Genomic DNA, 26,098 nt, shown 5'->3' on the forward strand with positions numbered 1-26,098 from the left:
TAGATTACTTTTAAAAACTAGTTGTTATTTGGATATGAATGAGACTTTTGTTGTACCGTCATTTAGACGGAATTTAGTTTCTATTTTTCAGTTTGGACAAATTTGGTTTTTCTTGTTCTTTTGGAAATAATAAAGTTAGTCTTTTTCAAGATTCTAAGTTTATTGGTACCGATTCTTTAATTGATAATCTATATATGTTTGATTCTTTTGCTTCATTTAACAAGATCCTGTTATCTAATTCATGTGGTACAAAGCATAAATTAAATGAGAATTCTGCTATGTTATGGCACAAGCGTTTAAGTCACATCTCTAAACAGAGAATTCAGAGACTTGTGTCAGATGGAATTCTTGATTCTCTTGATTTAAGTAACTTCAACGTTTGTGTGGAATGTATTAAGGAAAAACAAACAAACATAAGAAAATTAGATGCCAATAGATACTCAGACGTCTTAAAACTAATACATACAAACATTTGTGGTCCATTCCCTACGGCCTCTTGGAATGGACAATAATATTTCATTACGTTCATAGATGACTATTCAAGATATGGGTACCTATATTTAATTCATGAGAAGTCTCAATCCTTGGACGTTTTCAAGTCTTTCAAAGCTGAAGTTGAACTTCAACTTGGAAAGAAAATTAAGGCTATCAAATCTGATCGTGGGTGTGAATATTACGGTAGATATGATGGATCCGGTGAACAACGTCCAGGGCCCTTTGCCAAATACCTAGAGGAATGTGAAATCGTCCCGTAATACACTATGCCGGGCAAACCCAGCATGAATGGTGTAGCAGAAAGGCGAAATAGAACATTTAAGGATATGGTAAGAAGTATGATTAGTCATTCTTCTCTACCAGAATCCCTTTGGGGTGAGACACTAAAGGCTGCAACATATATCCTTAATAAGGTACCTAGTAAAGAAATAGCCAAAATCCCTTATGAGTTGTGGACAGGAAATAAGCCTAGTATTAGGCATCTTCACATATGAGGTTGTCCAGCTGAGGCTAGGCCTTATAGGCCTAATGAAAGAAAATTGGACTCAAGAACTATTAGCTGCTATTTTGTTGGGTATTCTGAGCACTCTCGGGGTTTCAAGTTTTATGATCCCACTTCTAGATCATTGTTTGAGATGGGAAATGCTAGATTTTTTGAGGATGTTGAATTTGGGGGGGAAGATAACATAAGGAAAGTTGTCTTTGAAGAGGAATTGGTTTCTTTTCTTCGTGTGATTATAAATGATGTTCAGGCTCCAATTCCTGACTTCATTATTGAACCAATTATAGAACAAGACAACATTGAAGTCCCCGTTGTTGAACCTGAAGTTCAAACTCAACAACCTCAAGAAGTGCCACTAAGAAGATCTACTAGAGAGAGAAGAAGTGCAATTCCAGATGATTATATTGTGTTTCTTCAAGAACATCAGAATGATGTGGGCGTAATGGAAGATGATCTAATCAACTTTCAACAAACTTTACAAAGTTCTAACTCTCAAAAGTGGATAAGTGCTATGGAAGAGGAAATAAAATCCATGAAAGACAATGACGTTTGGGAACTTGTCGAATTGCCATCAGAAGTAAAACCCATAGGTTGTAAATGGATATTTAAAACCAAAAGGGATTCACATGGCAATATCGAAAGATACAAGGCTTGTCTTGTTACAAAGGGTTTTACTAAAAAAAAAGGCATTGATTACAAAAAAACTCTCCCTGGTTTCATCGAAAAACTTTTTTAGAGTAATCATGGCACTGGTAGCTCACTTTGATTTAGAGCTACACCAGATGGATGTAAAAACTGCGTTTCTCAATTGGAATATTGATGAGACGATTTATATGGTGCAACCAGAAAACTTTGTGTTTGATAATTCAAAGTCTATGGTGTGCAAATTAAAGAAATCCATCTACAGTCTCAAGCAAGCCTCTCGTCAATAGTATCACAAATTCCATGAAGTGATAACCTCATTTGGTTTTGAGGTGAGCATTGTGGAAGATTGTGTATATCACAAGTTCAGTGGGAGTAAATCAATCTTTCTGGTGTTATATGTTGATGACATACTCATAACTAGTAATGATGTAGGTTTATTGCATGATACTAAGAGATTTCTCAAAAGAAATTTTGAGATGAAGGATCTTAGTGATGCTTCTTTTGTATTAGGAATTGAAATACTACGAGATCGTTCTCAAGATATTTTGAGATTGTCATAAAAGAACTACATTGAAAAGATCTTGAGTAGATTTGGCATGAAAGAGTGTGCGTAGGGAGATACCCTGATCGCTAAAGGTGATAAATTTCATTTAGGTCAATGCCCCAAGACCACACTCGAGACTAAGGAGATACAGAAGGTTCCCTATGCATCAGCCGTTGGAAGTCTAATGTATGCTCAAGTATGTACGCGTCCAGATATTGTGTTCATAGTTGGAGTGTTAGGCAGATATTTGAGTAACTCAGGGATGGATCATTGGAAAACAGCCAAACGGGTTATGAGGTATTTACAGAGAATAAAAGATTATATGCTCACTTATCGGAGATCAGAAGTTTTGGAGATCATTGAGTATTCTGATTCTGATTATGCTGGATGTCAAGACACTTTGCGATCCACTTGAGGCTATATCTTCATGTTGGCTGGAGGAGCTGTATCCTGGAAAAGTGTTAAACAAACTCTTATGGCTTCTTCTACCATGGCTGCGGAGTTTATAGCATATTATGAGGCATCCAATCATGGAATATGGTTGCGGAATTTTATCATTGGGCCGCCGATAGTGGTTGGCATAGAAAGACACTAAAATTATTTTGTGACAATAAGTCAGCTGTGATGTATTCCAACAATAACAGAAGCAATACGAAGTTAAAGCATGTAGACGTGAAGTTTCTGGTTGTTAAAGAAAGAGTTCAGAATGGTCAAATTTCGATAGAACACATAGGAACAAACTCTATGATGGCAGATCCATTGACTAAAGGTTTACCACCTAAAGTTTTTCATGAACATGTTGCTCACATAGGTGTTGGTCACTTTTCTGATTCCATGGTTTAGTGGGAGTTTGTTATTGAGGATGTTCTTTGACCTTATTTTGTTTATTTTCTATATAGAATAAAGTTGATGGTTTATGTTTTATTATCTAAACTTGTTTATCATGCATGCATTTTAGCATGCGGTTTATTTTTAGAATGATCTCATTAAGGAATTTGGACCAGTTGGAAACAGGCATGATCCAGATCACTTTGCATGTAGTTTCCATGCTATCCATCCATACTTGATCTATGTCATTGAATGTATTGGAATTGGTGATCAAGGAAGGTTTAGTTATAAGGGTAGTGACAAAAGTCGCCTTGATTCCATGCTAATACAGAGATGGACCAGATTGAACTAAAGGGGAATTCTATTATTGAAATAACCTGTTTATGCACGCTTAAGGTTTATATGATTTAATTATATTAGGTACATAGACATAGCCAAGTGGGAGATTGTTAGATATATTTAAATAATAATATGTTTAATTAAAGTATGGGCTATGTATGTGAATTAATAATTTATCACATTGGGTTATTTTATTAGATTGGACTCTATTATGTGATCTAATTAATTAAGGCCCTAGATTCCTAATTGAGTATGAACTTAATGGGTAGAAGCTCATTCCTAGTTAATTAGGTTTTAATGGGAACCCTAATTAAACTAGTATATAAAGAGACCTTAGGGTATGGTCCCCGATATATCAAAACAATAAGCATTCAGTCTTTCTTGAATCCCATCTAGAGAGATCCCACTAAGAGCATTCAGAGTTTTGGTTGAGAAAGACCATAGTCATCCATCATCATCTTGAAGCTATATGTTATTCTTGACAATTTGACATGAATGATCCTATGGTTTATCTATTCAATATAGATATAAAGAATTTATTCTAACACCTAATACTGTTTTTTCCCTTTTAATTACTGAATATATATAGATATCCCTTTTTAAAAATAGCATTTGATAAGTCACTCCATTATAATTCTAAAAAATTATTATATTTCTAAAAGTCTAATAAATATATGTGTATGTATAACTAAAAATTATCTATTATTCTCAAGATAACTTTTCCAATAGTCTATTTCAGGGGAAAAAAAACTTTTCAAAGAGTCCATAAATTCCCATTAAAAAAAAAGTGAAGCAAAAAGAACAATACATTTGACAAATCATTCAAATCGGAATGAGTTAAATCTAAAAAAGTATGCCTAATTTGCTATTTCCTAAATTTTCATAATTGAGAAACAGGTGAATTAAAAATATAATCTCTAAACTTTAAAGGCTTATGTATAGCCGATCTTTGAACCGTTATAGTAGTATATAAGAGATACCACCTTTCCATTTTTACGTCTAATAATATATAAAATGTTTAATAGATTTATGAATTATTCTTAATTTCATGTTTAACAGATATATAATTTTGTATCCATGAGGTGTTTTTAAAACTTACAAATATGTTGCTACATCAAAGCCTTCTTAATCACAAAACTCAAAGTCTAACTATTCACATAAAGTTAAAAAAATGGTTGTTTTTAAATATAGTAACATGTACCAAAATATTTACAAATATAACAAAATATTATTGTCTATTAGTATCGGTCACTGATATATTGTGACATTTTAGTATTTTTGAAAATATTTTCAGTAATTTTGTCACCAAACAATTTTCCTTAAAAAACTATTCAATAAGTCAGATACATGTATCCAACATAAAATTGAAATTTCAAAAATTATTAACAAGTTCAAATAGAGATGACCCCATGGGGATCCACCCCGAACGTGTGGGGAATCTCTGATTGGACGGGAGATGGAAGAGTGAGGAGAATTTTTTTTCTGTTAGTAAACGGAGACGGGGATTACATTCTCCGGCCCTGATGAATATAATACACACATATATATACATACACACGCACAATAATAATAATAATAATAATAATAATAATAATAATAATAATAATATTTTTTAAAAAAACCTCAGATTCTGCAAATAGAATATGTAATAGATTGAAGGATTAGATATTTTCTCGTTTTTATCCTAACTTTTTCCTACTTTACAACATTTCTAAAATGTTTTAATATTTAATATTTTCTTATTTTTAAGATCACGAACATCGTAATACTTAAACTTCTAAAATTGAAGGTTAGACTATAATATCGTAATATTTAATATTTAATTTATTATTATTATAAGAACTCCATAAAATATTATTATTATTATAAGAACGTTTTATAGTGTTTTCTTTGAATAAAAAAATATTGAAAATAACTAATTTAATATATAAAATCTTATTTGGTTGAAAATAAATTTAAACTTTTTATAAATAAATAAAATATATAAAAATTAGTGGAGAACTTCTTTCTAAAAAAAACCCGATCACCATCTCCATCTCCATCTCATGGACATTTCTTACTTAAATTAAAAGTAAATAACGGTATATAAATAAAAGTGGAAAGAAGTAATAAAAAGCCGTCTGTAAAAAGTTGAAGGAATAAAGTTTGTAATTTAACTAAATATCAATACACGTACAAAAAAATTGGGAACTATTCCAAGTTTTTCTTTTAGAATTCTGTCTCAATCGGATGTCACCTTTCAGGATTTAGACTGTTTGTGAAAGGAGAGAAAAAGTAGCAAAAGGACACATGGAGTCAAAAGTAAGGGTACAATTCTCAAGAACCCTAAGAAAGAAGCTGAAGAAAATTAGGTAACAATTGAGAAAATTACTATCTTAAAACTAAAATAACTACTTAAATTCTCATTTGTTATTTTAAAATTCTCATTTGTTATAATATTGATTATTTGCTACTTTTTTTTTACTATTTTACATTTATTTTTTTATTATTTACTATTTTCTTCTCAAATTAAAATAATTTACACATCAAATCCATACTATTATAATCCAAATTAAAATAATCTACGTCTCAAACAAAAACTATTATAATTCAACTATAATAATCTAAAATTATAATAACTAATTTCTTACCTAAATGTAAAGTTTGGTGTTAAAAGTTTGGTTCAAAACCCTAAAAAGTGGCAACAGAATTGAGATCAAAATGGCTCACCCAAAAATCACGATACAACCCAACTACCCACACATACAAAAGGAAAAGGAAAAAAAGAAAAAAAAAAAAAACGATTCTGATGTCAAAATTTCCCATTGTCCCCATTGTTTAAATTTGGGTTAAATAACATTTTTAGTTTGCAAGTTATAAAAGAATATCGTGAATTAAAAGAATATAGCGAGCTTATTGTAAATAATAATAATGATGATAATAAAAAAACACAAACTTTGTCATTCGTTTCGAAAATATTTATATACTTTTTAAAGTTTTAATATTAATTTTGATCTTTTATAAATGTTTTCAAGACTAATCTTGAAATTATGAGTTATTTAGAATCTATTTGATAATTATTTTGTTTTTTCAATTTTTTGTTTTTAAAAAATTAAGTTTATATTATCATATTTTCTTATAGTTGTTTGCATCTTTCTTTCGTACAAGTATTGAGTTCTTAGTCACATTCCATAAATAAGAACAAGTTTTAAAAGCTATTTTTTTAATTTTTCAAATTTTGGCTTGATTTTTTAAAACATAGATAAAAAGTAGCAACAAAAGAACAAATTTAGAGGTAGTAGAGGTGTTTATATGCTTAACTTTTTAAGTTTGTATCATAGTCTCTATTTTTAAAATGTTTATATCACGTTTATTTTTTTAAATAAAACTTGGTGGTCATTTTATGACTATGAGATATGGCAGATGTCAAAACTTCCTTTCTGAATGATAATCTTGAGGAGACTATCTATATGCAGCAATCGAAGGGGTCCTTTTAACAGGGTCAAGAGCAAATAGTTTGTAAGCTTAATCGATCCATTTATGAATTGAAATAGACGTCTCGATCTTGAAATATAAGATTTAATACTGCGATCAAATCTTATGGCTTTGACCAAAATGTCGATGAGCTTTCTGTCTACAAGAAAATCATCAACAGTTTAATAGTTTTCATAGTGTTGTATCTACTCATTGGAAATGATGTAGGTCTAGTAACAGATGTTAAGCTATGGTTAGCCGTCCAATTCCAAATGAAATATTGAGGAGAGGTGCGGTTAGTTCTAGGGATCCAGATCATCAGTGATCGTAAGAACAAAATGCTAGCCTTGTCTCAAGCATCGTACATTGACAAGATGTTTGTCAAATATTCGATGGACAATTCCAATGGGGGTTTATGACCTTTCAGGTATGGAATTATATTGTCTAAGGAACAATGTCCTAAGACTCCTCATAAGGTTGAGGAAATGAGATGAACTCCATATGCATCAACTTTTGGCAGCCTTATGTATGTAATATTATGTATTAGACCTAGCATTTTCTATGCAGTGAGAATTGTCAGTAGATGTCATTCCAATCCAGGATTAGATCACTTGATAACAGTTAAAACCATCCCCAAGTATCTTCGGAGAACAAGAGACTACATGCTTATGTATGGAGCTAAGGATATGATCCTTACAAGATATATTGACTCAGATTTTTCAGACTGATAAGAATTCCACGAAATCCACATTAAGATCAGTGTTTACTCTTAACAGAGAAGCTGTAGTTTGGATAAACATAAAACAAGACTGCATTGCTAACTCTACCATAGAGGTAGAGTATGTAGCGACTTGTGAAGCTGTCAAGGAGGTTGTATGACTCAAGAATTATTTGACAGATCTGGAAGTTGTTCCTGACATGTCAAAACCTATCACTCTATTGTGATGATAGTGGTGCTATGGCTAATTTCAGGGAGCTTAGAAGTCACAAGAGAGGAAAACTCACTGAGTGCAAATATCATCTCATCCGGGAGATTGTGCATCAAGGACGTAAACCATTGAACTTGTTTTACTAGATAATTAATTTTAAATTCTCTTAATTGTGTATTAAAATTATGCAAACTTAAGCTAAGTATGTTTAATGGATTATGTCTTTGAAATGTTAAGGGAAGGAAAATTTTCTAAGTATCACGAGTATATGCGCTCAGGTTGTAAAGCAGTCGACGTGTAGGAAGTTGAGAAGTTTAAATAATGAAAGGTTGAGAAAAAGGGAAAGAAATTATGTTAAGTATGGAATGTTGAGTTATCGGGTGAAATAGAAAGAAGTTAACACTTAGAGAAAGCAGAGGACTTCATGTGTTGGAGCTATGAGGCGCCATGCGGCCAGCTCTATTGAACTAGGTGGCTAGAAGTCTAAGAAAGGACATTATGGCTAAGTACAACAATGCGGTATGAGGGAAGTATGCGACCAACCTCGTCTGTCAATGTTGAGGCTAAGTTGACGAATGAGGTGACAGAGGATCATGTGTTGAAGGTGTTGCTCAGAGGATGTGACGAAGAGTAGAAGTATACACTGGCAGGAAAAGCTTAAATGGCTGCAAGACCATGCAGTAAAGTTAAACTAAGGAGTCTAGCTTCATTAACTTGTACACAAGCCAGATGGCGGTCTTATAGAGCAGGGTCAAGAGCAAAAGGTTTCCAAGCCTAAAAGATCCATTTATGGATTGAAACAAGCATTTCGATCCTAGAATATGAGATTTGACACTATGATCAAATCTTATGACTTTGAATAGAACGTTGACGAACCTTGTGTTTACAAGAAGATTGTCATAAGGATTGTAGCTTTTTTTATTTTATATGTTGATAATATTCTATTAATTGGAAATGGAGTAGAATCCTTAATTGATTTTAAGAGATGACTAGTTTCGCAATTCCAAATGAAAGATTTGGGAGATGCATAATATGTTCTTGGAATCCAAATAATTCGAAATTGCAAGAACCAAACACTAGTATTATCTCAGGATCTTATATAAATAAGATGTTGTCTAGATATAAAATGCAAAATTTCAAGAGAAGCATGTTACCTTTGTTGGGTTTTATGTCCTAAAAACTTGCAATTTGTAAAATGATAGATATTTTCATTATCAATATACTTGTTATTGATTTCATAAATTGTATGAAAGTCTAAATCCAATAAACTAAGACCCATGACTATTGTATGAGTACTTGAACTTTATGTGGAAACATAAGAGTGGATCGGGTTCGAGTAAATAGTCAAAATGATCTATGGTATATTAATGAGGTTGGGTACCTTATTCTGGTAACACCATTTGATGCGGCCTACTCTGTAGTTGTTACAAAGAATTGTAAAGTGCTATATATGATGTGATCCTAATTCGTACATGTTATGACATGAAGAGTGGGGGCGTCCTATATGAGTTTGCATAAGATCAGGACCAAGAAATAAATCACTCTTACTTTATAACGTTGTTTACTGTTTAAGACTGACTATTTCACCTAGATGACCTAGGTAACTTGATCTTAATCCTGAGCTAACTATGAACTCCTGTTTATTCGGGATTTCCCTTAGATTTTCATAGTTGAGGGTTGGCTTAACAACGTCGGCTCAATAAGACTCCCATTTCAGGGGTAAGAGCAGATAGATAGCTGGGGACATAGGGTGCAAGAAGAAGTTCACACCTACCCGATTTAGGGATAGAAGAAAGGTTGTTCTCTTAAATACTGAATCCAGGTCTTGAATAAGGGGCCCCACCCTCTCACTGGGATGAGAGAGTTTGGTTTGATGATTGGATCACAAACCAGTTGTTCATTAGAGGATTAGTAGGGACTTGAGGAATAAGATGTAATCTCGGGGGTAAAATAGATATTTGACCCAACCGTTATTACGAACAACCTGTGAATGATCGACTTGCTGATTATAGTTAAATCATGTGGACATAATATATCTACAGTGAGGGGAGTGCAACTATGGGCTTTAGTGGAGTGACCTATTAGTTAACGAATGAAGATTAATTTGGTCTAATGAGTTTAGCCAATTAATCTCGAATCGTTGGAGCCCATGATCTGTAGGTCCGCGAGGTCCCCCTACTAGCTCTAGAATAATGTGATAAGTTAATCTGAAACGTTCAAATTAGAATTAAGGAGTTAGTAATTATATGAGATATAATTATGTTTAATTTTAGAAGTAAACGGAATAGGAGAATTTATATTTAAATATAATTTAAATATATAAAGATGGATATGTGTTAAAATTAATTTAATATTTGATATTAAATTAATTAAGTTTTATTTAATAAATAATTTATGAAATTAATTAAATTTTCATTTTTTAAAATCAAATTTTTATTTTTTTTGGATAAAATTGGAAAATTGGAAAACTAAAAACACACAAAATGGAAAAAAGAGTTTTTCCATTATCCATCACCTAAGTAGTTCACACACGAAGCAATATATTTGCCTTGTCTTCTCCAAGCATGAGCTGCAACTCATGCAGCTCTTCTCTTTGCATGTTGATCTGCAATATAATGAAGATATTGGAGTGAAAATTGGGCATGCAATCCATAGAGTTTTTGAGAGAAAAACTGGTTTGAAGAATGGTTCTTCAACAAGGTTGCTGCACTGAGCTTTTCTCCTTCATCCCTTGATTCAAGCTTGTTTTGAGCCCCACAACTCAATCTAGAGTACTAAGAGAATAGTGGGGAAGATCTTGAGGTGGTCTACAATAAGATATGGAGAAGATTGCAGCTGGAGAAGGAGCTTTGAAGAAGTTCTACAAGAGGTATGTCTTGAAACCCATTTATCCTGCAAAAGCATGCTTTATATTATGCCAAAATCAGTGAATTTGCATGCTTAGATGATCCTTATGCTTTCGCTGCTATTGATACAATGCTACAACCTTTCAGGCATAGAATTCATTTGTTTAAGTAATAATGTTGTAAGACACTTCAAGAGGTTGGGGTTATGAAACGAATTTCCTATGCATCAACGGTTGGAATTTTGATGTATACGATGTCGTGTACATGCCTCGACATATGCTATATAGTTGGAATAGTCAGTAGATATCAGTCTAATCTTGGATATGATCATTAGACTATTGTTAAGGACATCCTCAAGTATCTTTAAAGAACGAGGGACTATATGCTCGTGTATGGTGCTAAGAATTTGATCCTTACCGGATACATCGATTGTGATTTTCAGACCGATATGGATTCAAGAAAATCAACTTCAAGATCAGTATTCACTCTGAATGGAGGAGTATAAAGCAAAGTTATATTTCTGACTCCACCATAGAAGCAGAGTACGTAGCTGCATATGGAGCAACCAAGGAGGCAGTATGGCTTAGAAAGCTTTTGACCGATTTGGAAATGGTTCCAGTTCCAAATACATCTTCCGATCACCCTCTATTGTGATAACAGTGGAGCAGTTGTAAATTCCAAAGAACCAAGAAGCCATAAGTGCGGAAAGCACATCGAGCGTAAGTACCATCTCATCAGGGAGATAGTACACTGAGGAGACGTGATTGTCACACATATAGCCTCAAAAGACAATTTAGTTGATCCTTTTAGAAAGGCCCTCATGGCTAAAGTGTTTGAGGGTCATATAGTGGATTAGGACTATGAGATAGATAAATCTAGGGTAAGTGGGAGAATTACTGGGTATATGATGCCCTAGTTTATTGTATTTATTCTCTCCTACTCAACATTTTAGATATGAAAACCCACTGAAGTTTTAGTCCAAGTGGGAGTTTGTTGGGTGGTATGTCCTAAAACTCGCAGTTTGTAAAATTAAACATATTCTATTAGCAATAAAGATGTTATTGAGGTTTATTCAATAACACTGTTATTGAATATAGAATTTGCATTTGTAAAAATTAAATCCAATAAATTAAAAAATCTACAGCTATTACATGAGTACTTGGAATTTATGTGGAGACATAAGAATGGATCAAGTTCAATTAAGTAGCCAAAATGGTTAATAGTATACAGATAAGGTTGGGTACCTTATTCTGGAAACACTATCGGATGCAGTCTACTTTGTATTTAGTACAAACGTTGTGACCCTGAATCATTCATGTGGAGATATATAAGTGGGGACATCTTGTACAAAGAGTTTGTATAAGACCGGACCAAGAAATAAGTCACTCTTTCTTTATAACACCGCTTACTGTTTAAGATGGACTATTTCAAAGTGATAACCTAAGTAACTTGACCTTAATTTTGAGCTAACTACGAACTCTTGTTTTGGGATTACCCTTAGATTTGCATGGGTGAGAGCTGACCAACAGCACTGGCTCAATAAGCCCCCCAGATAGATAATTGGGGACATAGGGTGCAAGACAAAATTCACTCCTACCAGTTTTTAGGGATAATGGAGAGGTTGTTCTCTTAAGTACTGACTCTAGGTCTTAAACAAGGGACCCTACCCTCTCCTTGGCCCGAAATGGACTCGGTTTGGTGATTGGATTACAACATTAGAGGATTAGTGGGACTTAAGGAACAAGATGTAATATCAGGGGTAAAACAACTTTTGACCCAACCGTTATTACAATTAACTTGTGAATGGTTGACCTACTAATTATGGTTATATCAAGTGGATAGAAATATATCTACAATGAGGGGAATGCAACTACTAGGCTTTAGTGGAGTGACCCGATAGTTAACGAATGTTGATTAATTCGATTTAAAGAATTTAGCCCATTAATCTCAGATCGTTGGAGCCCAGGATCTGTAGGTCCATTAGGTTCTCCTACTAGCTCACAAACGAACTAAACCTTAGAATAGCGTGATGAGAGAATTTGTGAAGGAAATAGAATTCGAGGATTTCCATGAGCAGCGGAATAGATCATTCCAAATTACAATCATGAATGAACATTACAAATTACAGTCGTAAACAAAACATACAATTATGCAATCAATATAGAAATTACAGCATGAACAATCAAATAAACAAGGAGAATGCTACAAACGTTTGTTGGCTCATCTCTACGCTTCTTGCTCACAAACGCTCAAGCAACATGACCACAACATTGAACGAACACTTCGCACTCGTCCTCAGCGATCGCCAAGGTCACGAATGCCCCAACAACACGAACGACATCCTCTGAACCTCGACGATGTTGAGTTGAGTATGACACCACCAAGAAGGTTACCTTGGTATTCTCAGTGTGAGAATTCAAAGGGCGGGCTCTGTGTGGACTTGGAATGAGGCAGACGAAGGAGGAATGAACAATCCTGTACATGATTGGGCAAGTGGGAGAAGACAGACACCTATAGCATAGGTTGATGTCTAATCGTTTAGCTAAAGCTAAGTGATCGTCTAGCAAAAGCTAAGCGATCGTTTAGCTCATCACTTAGTACCGTGTTTATAGCCTGATAACTTATAGAAATACAAGTTATTTATGTTGCCTTATTCAGATATTGCGGCCAAAAGAGAAAGAATATGCGTCGATTGTATGAAAATTAGCTCAGAAATACAATAAATATAAATTATCGCAAATACACCCACTAACATCATTAAGATGGTAGAAGAGGATATTTCTACTTTGTTTTGCAGGAAACCAAGTCACCACTTGCGATCAAGGCTCAATGAGAAACTGAACAAAGCATCTCGTCACATTGCACCCATCAATCAACAATGAAGAGACGATTAACGTAATGACGGCACAATGCGACAGTCGATCCCGAGCTGAATGTCAACCACATGCGGTAATAAAAACAATACCGCATGCGAGCAACCGATCGAAAGATACAGCTGAGCAATGCAAACGTGGAGGATTGTGACATATGTACAACTAATCATTGTGCAGATTTGACGGTCTGATTGCATAACAGAAGGAATATTTATTCCTCCATCTTCAGAATTTTCATAACAATAAGTGGGGTCTATAAGCCAAGAGTCAAAGCTTTTCACCTATAAATACCCCCATAAAATTAAGAGAAGATATACTTGATACGGGGGATACTTGATACGAGGGCTAATTGATGCTGGATTATTGAGAGAGAGGCTGAGTTGAGTACTGATCGGAAGAAATCTAGGAAGAGAAGAGACGAGGCCGAGAGGTGAGTCTCAGTGCAATTCTTTCAAACCCCCAACGTGAAGCTCTGTGCTTAGATCCCTGCTACCGGTTGAGCAAGCCTGAGAGGGAAGCTCATCCTTTCGCACGATCCATCCACGCCGGCAAGCAAATCTCCATCTAGATCGGCGCCAAGACGTTGGCATTTATTTTTATTTGTTTCTAACTCTATTTCATCAATTGTATTTCATTCTCTTAATCCCTTCATTCACAAATCATGTATCAGACGCTAAATAGTTTTATTAAGTGTCTCGATCATTTCTGTTTCCACTTCTCTATCTATTTCCATTCCTCCATTAATCGTTTTCTCCATGAAGTTTTCGTAATCCCTTGGTAATTAATATGAATTAAACGAGTAACTTAATCTGTGATAAAGAGATAAATGCGTTTAGCTAAGGCATGCTAGACGACATCTTCACCTGTGAGAGCAGAAGTGAAGATGGCATTCTGATCTGTCGAGAGAAGGTTAGAAGAATGCGTTAACTAAAACGAGTAGTACTTCTAGAGATGGAAGCAACCTTGCATTCATGAAGTTCGTCCTTGTTTCACCACAGAGATGTGGGAACGCGGCCGATCACCGAGAGGTATACGCCAAGCGAAAAGCGGAACCGTACCTATATCTTTAACGCAATTAAAGAACTTGCGATGTTTGTATTAATTATCTTTTCTGTTTCTGCTTCACACATAAGACTTGCCACCGCATAACACGATCTTTGTAGATTCTTCACAGTCAGCCTCAAACTCGGTATCTTGTATCATGAAACTTGTATCTCGTATTATCTTAGCTTAGATTTACTTTATCGCAATTTATTTTATTATCTCATTTTTACCGCTTTACTTTACTTTATCGCATGTTTAATTACTTGTACACAAAACTCTTTTATAAATTGAAAAACCCCTGTTCGCATGTATCACAAACATAACGCAATAACCTCAAACAGTCCCTGTGTTCGATCTCGGATCACACCAAGAAACTTGCAGTGGAATTATACTTGGTTCCAACGTAAGGAAACTTGTGACAACGCACAACATACTACAAGAACATTCATTATTAACGCATATCTAGAAGTTGTATCGCATGGACTTGAACCGTGCTTGTAGTTTATATAACATAAAAGTTTGCGTAACAAAGTTTATGGCGCTGTTGCCAGGGAACTTGTAATGGGGACATGGACTTGTTCATTCATTCATATCCATATTTGTATCAGCACATTGTTTAAGACAAAATTTCTGTCAATAAGTTTATGGCGCTATTTTCGGGGATTGGTTAACAGTTTATTGTTTAAGTATGTTTATGGTGTTTCGCAGGATAGATCTCGTTGGACTGGTTGTTCAACGCGGAGAGCAGCTTGACGGTTTATGAGTACTGGTGCTGAACCAGAATTCGAAGTTGACCCTGAGATCGAGCATACCTTTCGCGCACGAGCATGTCAAAATCGGATAAGGCGAAAGAAAGCAGCGAGCATGGCAGATAATAACGACATAGCGGTTCCCGTAGTAAATTAAGGGGCTGTACGACCAACGCAGGATCCTGTTTTCCTGGCTACTGATCGCAACGTTTCCCTGAGGAATTATGTGGCACCCAACCTGTATGATTTTTCGCCTGGGATTTCGAGGCCTATTGTTGAGGAAAACACAAGGTTCGAAATAAAGCCGATATGCTACAAATGATCCAAAATGCAGGGCAATTTGGGGGTCTGCAAGGTGAAAACCCGCATGCCCACTTGACCAATTTTGTCGAAATGTGCGGCAACTTCTCACTACCAGGTGTTACCCCAGAGAGTATTCGACTGTATCTGTTCCCTTACACCTTGAGGGATGAAGCCAAGAGGTGGGCTCACTCACTGGAGCCAAACGAGATCACATCATGGGATCAACTGGTGGAGCGATTCATGAAGAAGTTCTTGCCACTGGCCGTCATCACAAGGCGACGAAAAGACGTGTTGAACTTTGAAAAAATGGAGAATGAGACCCTGAGCATCGCCTGGGTACGATTTAGAAGATTGGTGAAAAATTTCTCACATATCGGGATAACTGATTGCGTTTTGATGGAGACCTTTTATAATGGTCTGAATAGATTGATGCAGGCTATTGCTGATGCCTCCGCAACAGGAGGTTTTATGGACAAAATGAATACTGAGGCTAAAGTCATCCTTGACCGTATATCGCGGAACATGGATGACTGGATTGATGATGGCTATAGAGGCCGAGGCGTCGAACGAAGAAAGAATGAAACTGCCATTGTCCCTGCGGAGACAATGACCACGTTGGCCACTCAGATGGCCGAGGTGACCTCAATCCTTCAATCGATGGCAATCAATCAAGGAGTCATCTCCCAACAATCAGCGCGACCTACTGCACCGACTCAAGTAGCCACAATAAGTTGCGTTAATTTTGGAGGGGCTTATGTAGCAGAAATGTGTCCATCGAATCTCCAGCAAGTATGCGCCATCCAAAACAACCCTTTTGGTAACACTTACAATCCTGGCTGGAGGAGCCATCCTAACTTCTGTTGGGGAGGAAATCCTAACCAAAGAGGGCCAATCAACCATCAGAGTAGCAGTCGAGGAAATCCTCCTTTTCACCATAACTCGAACCAGGGGCAACCAAGGCAATCGCATAACCAGCAACCCTCATCTTCAAACAACTCTGCAAGCTCATTGGAGGTCCTGCTTAAATAATATATGGACAAAAATAACGCAATAATGCAAACGCAGGCGTCTTCAATTCGAAACTTGGAGATCCAAGTGGGCTAGCTGGCATCTGAGCTGAGAAATAGAGCACCAGGAGCGTTGCCCAGTAACTCAGAAGCCTCGGGATCCAATGGAAAGGAGCAATGTCCCTAGGACATTGGGCAGGCAAGCCGGACCACCTGCAGGGATGTGGATTGCGCTTATTCAATGAAACGTATCTTCCGGTCCATATCTCATATCTATGTTTAATGCCTTCTTTAAATTCCTGTCTTATTGAATTCCTAAATTTTGTCTTTACTGCTTTATTTATTTCGTTCCTTGACTTTATGAATTTATTCTTCATTTATTTTCCTTGCACTTATTTCTATACTGCCTTTAATTCTCTTAAGTTTTTTTTGTAATTAATGCGTTAGTCCTTAATTGGTGAATGATTGAGTAATAAAGAGAAATTTATTGCTGCAAGTCATAGCAACTTGCATTGATGAAAAAAAAAATAAAATGAAAAAAAAGAATCAACATCTAGTATGCAAGGCGATGATGGATGCATCTTGAACCAACAAAGATACGCTTTGCATTCATCCACCTCGAATGCGTTGAAGCCGAGGGGTGTGTTGCGCACGTGTGTGTCCTTTGCCCGTCTTTAGAAAAATGCACTATGTTGAGGTAGTATTGCGCTGGTAGTAATGTCGTGCGCTCGATCCTCCAGAAATGTGTTTAGTTAAGGGGTGTGTTGCGGGGATGCATGCGTTGTTGCCCGTCCTCTGTGAAGATGTTTTTGTGTTGGTGAACACATTGCGTTAATCTTTACCTTGCGTCCATTCGAATAAACCATTAAAGAAAATTCTCTTTGTCATTTGAGGAGTTCAATCATTTCGTATCCTAAAGTAATGATGATTCTGCAGACGAAAGGACGTTTTTCTGAAATTCTATAAATGAGGGAAGTTTGAGTGATGGGCCTTTTGAGTGTCTCGAGACCTATCACCATGAAAATCGAGTTGGGCCCACTACGACCCAACCTATAAATAGGAACCCTCCCCTATCTGTGAATTCTTTACCTTATTTTGCAAACTGAAAACCCTAGCGCCCAGCATATGAAGCTTTCTTCTTCCCAGAAACCCAACAATTTTTCCAGTCCTCCCAAGCTTATCATCCATGGCCGACCAAGCTTCCCAACACTCTGCTTCACCATCAACCCCTTCCTCTGACCAAATCGCCAAGCGAGAGGCAGCATTCCTCGCTGCCAGTTGCAGACTTGCTGCCCAACCCCACACCGTCTCGAGAGTCGCAGATCCAAATATCAATTATATGAATGAGATTCATATAAGTGAATCTACTATAAATGTAATTTATATTAAATGCCATGTATGGTTGAGAGAAAATACATCTACATGTTATATTGTATTTGATACAATATGTAACTATAGATTATGTGTTATATGGGATATAACATATAGTTTATATACATATAATAAGGTTGTTATTATATGTATAATTATTATTAATTTAATTTTATTAAATTAATATTAATTAATTAAAGGAAGGGAGTTATAATTCCCTCCCCTTAATTTCTCTCAGCCAAATACGTGATAAGATTGGTCAGAGAGAAGGATGGTGCTAATTCATCTTTCTCCATGAAACAGTGAGAGAATAGTTCTCTCTAAAAACAAAAAGAGAAGAAAAGTTCTTCTTCTCCCTCTCCTCCTCTCCATCTCTTTCCCTTTTCCAAAACCTTAAGGCAGAGCCCACACCTTCTGCCATTCTCAATCCCTAAGGAGAATACAAGAGGCTCTGTTTGGTGGTGTCCCTTTTGGAGAAGAAAATTTGTTCATGACTTGTTCGAGGGATTCTTGAAGAATAGTCTTCAAAGGTAAGGGTTTCTTAAACCCTAAGTTTTCTTTTATTAATGCATGTTGTAATTTATGTAAATGCATATCTTGTTCTTGATTTACTGTAAAACTTATATTCAGTGAAAAATGGATTTGGGACGATCTTGCTTCCGCTCAAGGTTCTCTCCTCATAGAGTTCCTTCATGGAGCTCGTGATCTGTGGGTCTATAGATGTCCTTACTAGCTCACAAACGGACTAAACCTTAGAATAGCGTGATGAGAGAATTCAAAACGTTCAAATTCGAATTAAGGGAATAAGTAATTATATATGATATAATTATTGTTTAATTATTGAATTACACAAAGTGGAGAATTGGATAATATTTAAATTTGATTTAAATATTAATTACATGAATAGGGATTTATTTTGGAATAGGTATTTATTAATTTAATATTTGATATTAAATTAATTTAAATTAATTATATTTTTAATTAATGATAAATAATTAATTTTAGTTAAAATTAATTATAAAACTAATTATATTTATATATTAATTAATGAATTAATATAGTTCTAAACTAAATTGGTTTTTTTTTTAAATCAATTGAAAAATGAAGAGGGATGTGAGTGGGAAAATCCCACCTCTCCTCTAACCTCTTCCACCAAAAAATCCATTAACAAATGAGGCTAATTGGTGTCACTTTTTCATACAATGTATTTTATATGAAATTATTGAATAAAATCGAGTTTAATCAGTTGAGAAATTGACTTGCATGGTTGGCTTTTCTCACATTTTTTTGAAGAAGGGTTCTTCAACTATTGGACACCAAAACCAGTAATCCTCTCCCAAATTCCCTTGAATTCCTACTCATTTTGGATCCCACAATCCAATCTAAGGTCCTAAAGAATAGTAGGAAAAATCAAGTGGTAGTTAGCAACTTGTTGGAGAGGAACTTCGTGCTGGATTTGAAGTTTTGAGCAGTTCTGCAAAGGTATAACTTCGAAACCCTATTTCTTTAAATATTTATATGCTTACTTGATTGCTAAAATCGATGGAATTAGAGTGCTTAAGATCCTAATTGCTTCCCATGTTGAATGTCAACACTATCAATTATGTAGATAGATGTTTGATTTGTCAGCAGGTTAAGCCAGTACGTCAAATACCTATAAGATTGTTGAACCCACTTCCAGTACCTGAGTGGAAATGGGAGCATGTAACCATGGATTTTTTGTTTGGTTTACCTAGAACACCCACGGTTATGATAGTATTGGGTAATAGTAGACAGGATGACAAAAACAACCAAGTTTTTGCCCGTTAGAGCCACATCTACCCTTAACAACCTATCTAAGCTATATGTTGATCGAGTTGTGAGCCGATTCAAGGCTTTAGTATTCATTATATCAGATAGAGATCCAAGATTTACCCCAAAGTTTTGGCTTAATTTGCAAAAGGCACTTAGTACTATGTTGCATTTTAGTACAACGTTCATCCATAGGTGGATGGACAGTTAGAACGAACGATTTAGACCCTGGAAGATATGGTGAGAACTTGTGTATTGCAGTTTAAAGGTAGCTATGATGCACATTTGTCATTGGCGGAATTTTCTTATAATAATAATTATCAGTCCAGCATTGGTATGGCATTGTATCAGGCTTTGTATGGAAGACCTTGTAGAACTAGTGTGCTAGAATGAGGTCGGTGAAAGACGTTGATGGGACTAGAGTTAATTCAGACGACATCAGAAAATGTTAAGTTAATAAGAGAAAATCTGAAAACAGCTCGTGATAGACAAAAGAGTTATGTAGATAAGAGAAGAAGAGAGTGGAGTTCAAAATTGGAGACCGAGTATTCCTGAAGTTATCTATGTGGAAAGGGATACTCAGATTTGGTAGGAAAGATAAGTTGAGTCCAAGATATATAGGACCTTACAAGATAATTGAACGTGTAGGACCAACAACTTACAGGTTAGCATTACCTACTGAGTTATCTAAGATACATGATGTTTTCCATGTATTTATGTTAAGGAAATATGTACACGACCTTACTCATATTCTCCAAGAGCAGCCAGTGCAATTGAAGGAGAATTTGTCTTATGAAGATGAACCAGTTCAAATTTTAGACAAGAAAGAGTAAGTGTTGAGAAATAATACTATTCCATTATTAAAAGTCTTATGGAGGAATCATGAAGTTGAAGAAGCTACATGGGAAGCTAAAGATCAGATGAAAACCAGATATCCACACCTGTTCACGTGAGAAGCTCAGGGCAAATTTCGAGGATGAAATTTCTTTAAGGGGAAGGTAAATTGTAAACCCTTGAACCCTTTTTACTAGTTAATTAAGTTTAAGTTCTCTTAATTGTGTATTGAATATGTGTATTAAGATTAATGCAAACGTAAGCTAAGTATGCTTAATGAATGATGTATTTGAAATGTTAAGAGAAGGAAAATTTTCTAAGTGTCACGAGTATATGCGCTCAGGTTGTAAAGTAGTCGACATGTCGAAAATTGAGAAGGTTAAACAATGGAAAGCTGGGAAAAAGGGTAAGAAATTATATTAAGTATGGAATGTTAGTTCTCGGGCGAAGTATAAAGAAGGTAACACTTAGAGAAAGTAGAGAACTTCATGCGTTAGAGCTATGAGGCGTAATGCGGCCAACTCTATTGAACTAGGCAGCCATAAATCTAAAAAAGGGATGTTATGGCTAAGTACAACAATGAGTATGAGGGAAGTAAGTGACCAACCTTGTCTGTCAATGTTGAGGCTAAGTTGACAAACAAGACGATAGAGGATCATACATTGAAGGTGTTACTTAGAGGATGTGACGAAGAGTAGAAGTATGCGCTGACAGGAAAAGCTTAAATGGTCGCAAGGCCATGGGGTGAAGTTAAGCTGAGGAGTTCAACTTCATTAACTTGTAAGCAAGCCAGGTGGTGGTCTTAGAGACGGTAATTAGAAGATAAGTATGCTAGGTGACATTTAATTAGGCTGGAATGTTCATGCAAACCTAAGTATAAATTAATCTTAAAAAGAAAGTAAATGGTTTGCCAAAATTTTCTTACACCTAAGGAAAAGAGTGCTGCTGCCATCTGGAGACTTAGAAAGTGTGAAAAGTTCTCGGAAAGCTTGAGAGAAGGTTGGAGGTTTCCAATTAACTCAAAGGGAGAAATGCTCAAGTTCTAGGGTAAGTAAAAGTTAAGACGTTTATGAGCAAATTTGGTAAAGGAAGCTTAGCTAGTTGAATGCTAGAATTAAAATAATGAAATATGGAAATTGAAATTTGAAATGATGTTGTGGATGAATAAGCAGGCAGCTCCACATGAAGAGTAAGCAAGCAGCTGATCAATTGATGATATGCATTGATGCGTAGACAAAGAGTTCACAACTACGGTTCTCTGAGTACGTCACATAGTAAGCATTCAACGAACAAGTTAAGAAGGTGTTTCAGTGTTTACCCAAGCACTAGGGGTGTTCCAAAAACCCGATAACCCGACCAACCCGGACTACCCAACCCAAACCGTAAGGGTTAGGTTGGGTTAGATTTTATTTTGGGTTAGGTTGAGTTAAAAATGTTAAAAAATATTAAATTCGGGTTGGGTCTCGGGTTACCCCATTTCCGGGTCGACCCGACCCAACCCGAATTTATATATATATATAAATAAAAGTTAAAACTTATAACTTAAAAACAGTCAGATTAAAAAAAAAAAAAAACAGAACCGATGACCTAACGCGGCCCAACCCAGAAATTTTGGGTTGGGTTGACCCTCCAAAAAAGAATGAATAGGGTTCATTATTAGCCAACCCGAATTTTTGGGTTGGTCCACAAAAATGTTCTAACCCGGTTGAACTCGGACTATGTACACCCATACCAAGCACCTTGAGGAAGGATTTTCAATTCTCACCAAGTTATAAGGTAAGAGGGCTAAAGAGAGCTAATGCAATGAAAATGGTTTATAATGCGTCGAACTTAGTTGCGATGCGATGAATTACTAGTATGTGATGAAGTTAAATTTATGCGTTAAGCTCAAAAGGGAGCCGATTATGCTGATCAAGGAATCTTTCCTTATTTCAGGGCAAACAAAAATAGAAGAGTCTTATAGACCCCTTAGATAAGTAGCTTAAGACAGTAAGTGACTAGTTTTCAAAATATTTTCAAAATGTTTTACTTATGAATGTTCAACGCATAGTTAATCTTACTTTAATGTTCACCACATGCTTTTAGTATGGAAATTGAGTTTAACGTATGATAGATGTTTTGAAAGATAGTTTTTATATGAAATCTCTTACTTGAGTTTTCATGCCATGACTTAGCATCTGTGATGATATGAAAACCCACTTCTAAACTTTGGTATCGAAGGAATGGTAAGGTAGCTAGTAATATATCAAACATTGCTACTGAAGGTATGGTAAAGTAAGCAGGATCCTATTCAGTTCTACGTACACGTAAGACTTATGATATCGATGTAGATGAAATCGAGCAAAAGGGCTCTCTCTCAACTAATGTTAGTAGGAATTGAGCAAAAGGGCTCTCCCACATGTTCAGGCGAGGGAGTAGAGGAATTCTACAGATATGTTGATGAGTTTTAAACCAGAGTTTTCATGTTATGTTTTCTTTATTTCCTAGTTGCTATTTCTGAACCCTGGTATGTTAATGAAAATATTTTATTATTAAGTTGTTCATACAATGAGTTACATGAAGGAACTTGTGAAGGCCTTGAGTGGAAACGTGAGGATTGGTCCCAATTTTGTTTTCACATAATACCAATGTACAGTAAACAGAATATGCATAAATTAAATTTACAGCATGCCAATTGAAACAAGAAAAGGAAATTTAGGGTTCAAGAACTCTTAACTTTGAAGAACTCACTTCTTCATGTATATCATCTTCTCCAAAATGTCACGTTCTGTCACGAACTTGAAACCCTAATGGCCACCACCACGAAAAGAACTTCATGTATTCTTTATTGGGATGAGAATCACTAAGGAGTTTGTGGACTCTTAGATATTTGGAAGAGGGGGAGAGATTGAGAGGAAAGCGAGAGCAATCTGTGGTTTTTTTTTTTTTCCAGAGAATCCTTCTATATTTGCTTTGTGTAATTCCCTCTGTAAAAGAAAAAACCACTCATCAAATCTCCGTAACCTCCCATTCATTAAGTGAGTTGAGAGGGATCGAGGGAGGAAGTTATTTCCCTCCCTTTAATTCAAAATTAAAATTAAAATTAAAATAAATTAATTTTAGTTTAACACACACATGCACACACACGCACACGCAAACGCAAACCACATGCACGCCCACGCCCACGCCCACGCCCATGCCCACGCCCACGCCCACGCCCATGCCCACGCACACGCACACGCCCACGCCCACGAACACGCACATGCATACACACACGCACACGCACATGCACTCGCATACCCATACATCTACGCCCACACCCAGGCCCACGCCCATGGCCCGTCCGCATGCACGCATGCATACGCACATACGCACACGCGCACGAGCGTGCACACACATACACACACGCAAACACACACGCACACGCACACGTGTGCGCGCATACACATACACGCACACGTACACGCACACCCCCACGGCCAAGGCCACGTCTACACCCACAACGTCACGCACACGCTCAAGCACACACATGCCCATGCCTATGCACACGTCTACGCGTACACCCACGCACACGCACACGCCCAGACATACACACACACACAAACACACACACCTATCTACCCCCATGGACATTGATACTCATGATTATATAGTGGAAATAAGGATGATATGTGTTGATGGATTTGCGTTGTGCACTCAAGTTTCCCCAGCAGAATTCAAATGTAAATTCCTCTGAGTTTCCTGGTAAGTCTAGGGTCGACCACAGGGACTTGTGAAAATAGATTGCGTTGGTAATTTTGATGAAAAATTTGCGGTAACCGGGTAAATAAATAAAGTGTTGCTTTGTTTATTGCGTTGATTAAAGATAAATAACAAATGCAGTGGAGTTTGAAAAGAGTTGGTAAATGGGAAATGCGATGAATATGCGGTGAACGGGTTGAGAAGGGTTTCGGCTAACACTCCCTAGCATGCGTTCATGCTTGCGATCATGCAACATGCATACAACAGTAAACCACCTCTCGGTGCGAATACCATGGCTTCTAAGGCTAGAACACATGCGATATATGCGATAAGTCTACAGGGTCTACACATAAACCTCTATTTCTATTCATGCGATGACAACATGACATTCACACAAATATGCGACCACGTAATATTATTCCCATTCCTAGGATGCATGCGATGCAAGTTAACAAATAGAGATTATCTCTAAGTCCCTATCTCTTGTTTATGCAAGCCTAATCTTGCTCTTTCGAGTTCAAATTCTAACCTAGCTCTCTCGAGACATTAGGTTCTTTCTTTAGACTCTCTCTCGAGTAACTCTAAAGGGTATTTTGCACAGCATAAAACAAGATAATCGCAAGCAATAAACTTCCTAGGTCATGTTAGTTTAGTTCTTCTCAACCCATTTGACTAGTTTAGCTACTCATGCGTATTAAGAGAGTAAGCAGATGTAGAAATAGAATTTCCATTGAATAGATATGAAGATGGAGTACAAAATAAAAATGCAAGTATAATAAAGAGCCTGGTAGCAACTTCTTGCTGCCATGCGTTTACACTGTTTCTACTCGTGCTCTAAAGATAATCTCGCTCTAGCGAGAGTCAGCCCGCTCTTTGCTCTTACGCCCCAAGGTTCTCTCTCGAGTTGACCTAGGCAATCTCCAGCGACACCACTCTTCTCTTAATCCGCCTTAAGATGGAAAGGAAATTATGAACATAAGGAACTGGTTAACTCGTCAACCACTTCTCTGAAGAATTCCCTTGGTGTTTATAGAGCATCCATGGTTAAAGACGGCTTCTCTCTCCTGGTTGTACAGATGGGACAACTTTGATTCCTGACTGATGCGTCGGATAATTGTTACCGATAAAGCTGAATGTACTTTGTGGCCGTTATCGGCTGTCAACTTAATTTGGATTCGATTGTCATCAGCTTTTTGTCCCATTGCTCTTAATTATCCTTTCACCTAGATGCGCCCACCATGTTGCGCTGACCAAGTTGCGGCGATCCTTCTCGGGCGAATGTTTACGAGCACGATCAACACAAAGCCTTGCGGTGAAGTTGTGCTCGACCAATGCGTTGATGAGCATTCTCAACACAAGTCCTATGATCGCAATTTTTGCATTGCGTTAACGCATATTCTGCACAAAAATACAAAAATCAATAGTTTTAATGCGCTAAATGCATGCGACCGCAATATTATAAAATTTATGCTTAATGGACGCAATTTAACATATTTCATCAACGCAATCCAACATTGTTTAAGAACTTAGCACTATGATAACGTGCATTTTTTCCCTTTATCACACCCGCAAATTTAAACAATGCTTGTCCTCAAGCATAAGCTAAAGATTCCTTTAACAAGTCAACCACAAAGTTCTTTTCCTAGATTTCTCAAGGATACTTCATTCAAATCCTATATACCTGAATTTCCTTAAGTCTTATTCAAGTCTCTTCTTAAAATATTTCTAAGACCTAGGGAATGCAAGCTTAACTTCCAAAAGGACTTTACTAAATTTCAGAATATTGCATGATTTATTTCAAAAAAAGAAAATTTTCTTCCGGGGT

General features: G+C 36.2%; 1 pseudogene; it reads left to right on the plus strand.

The window, feature by feature from the left end:
• The window catches only part of LOC150034541 (uncharacterized), a 42,704-nt pseudogene that overhangs the window by 964 nt on the left and 15,642 nt on the right, over positions 1-26,098 (plus strand).

Source organism: Benincasa hispida, chromosome 8 (assembly GCF_027475165.1).
Source record: "Benincasa hispida cultivar pf3 chromosome 8, pf3_genome.v1.1, whole genome shotgun sequence".
Lineage (NCBI taxonomy): Eukaryota > Viridiplantae > Streptophyta > Magnoliopsida > Cucurbitales > Cucurbitaceae > Benincasa > Benincasa hispida.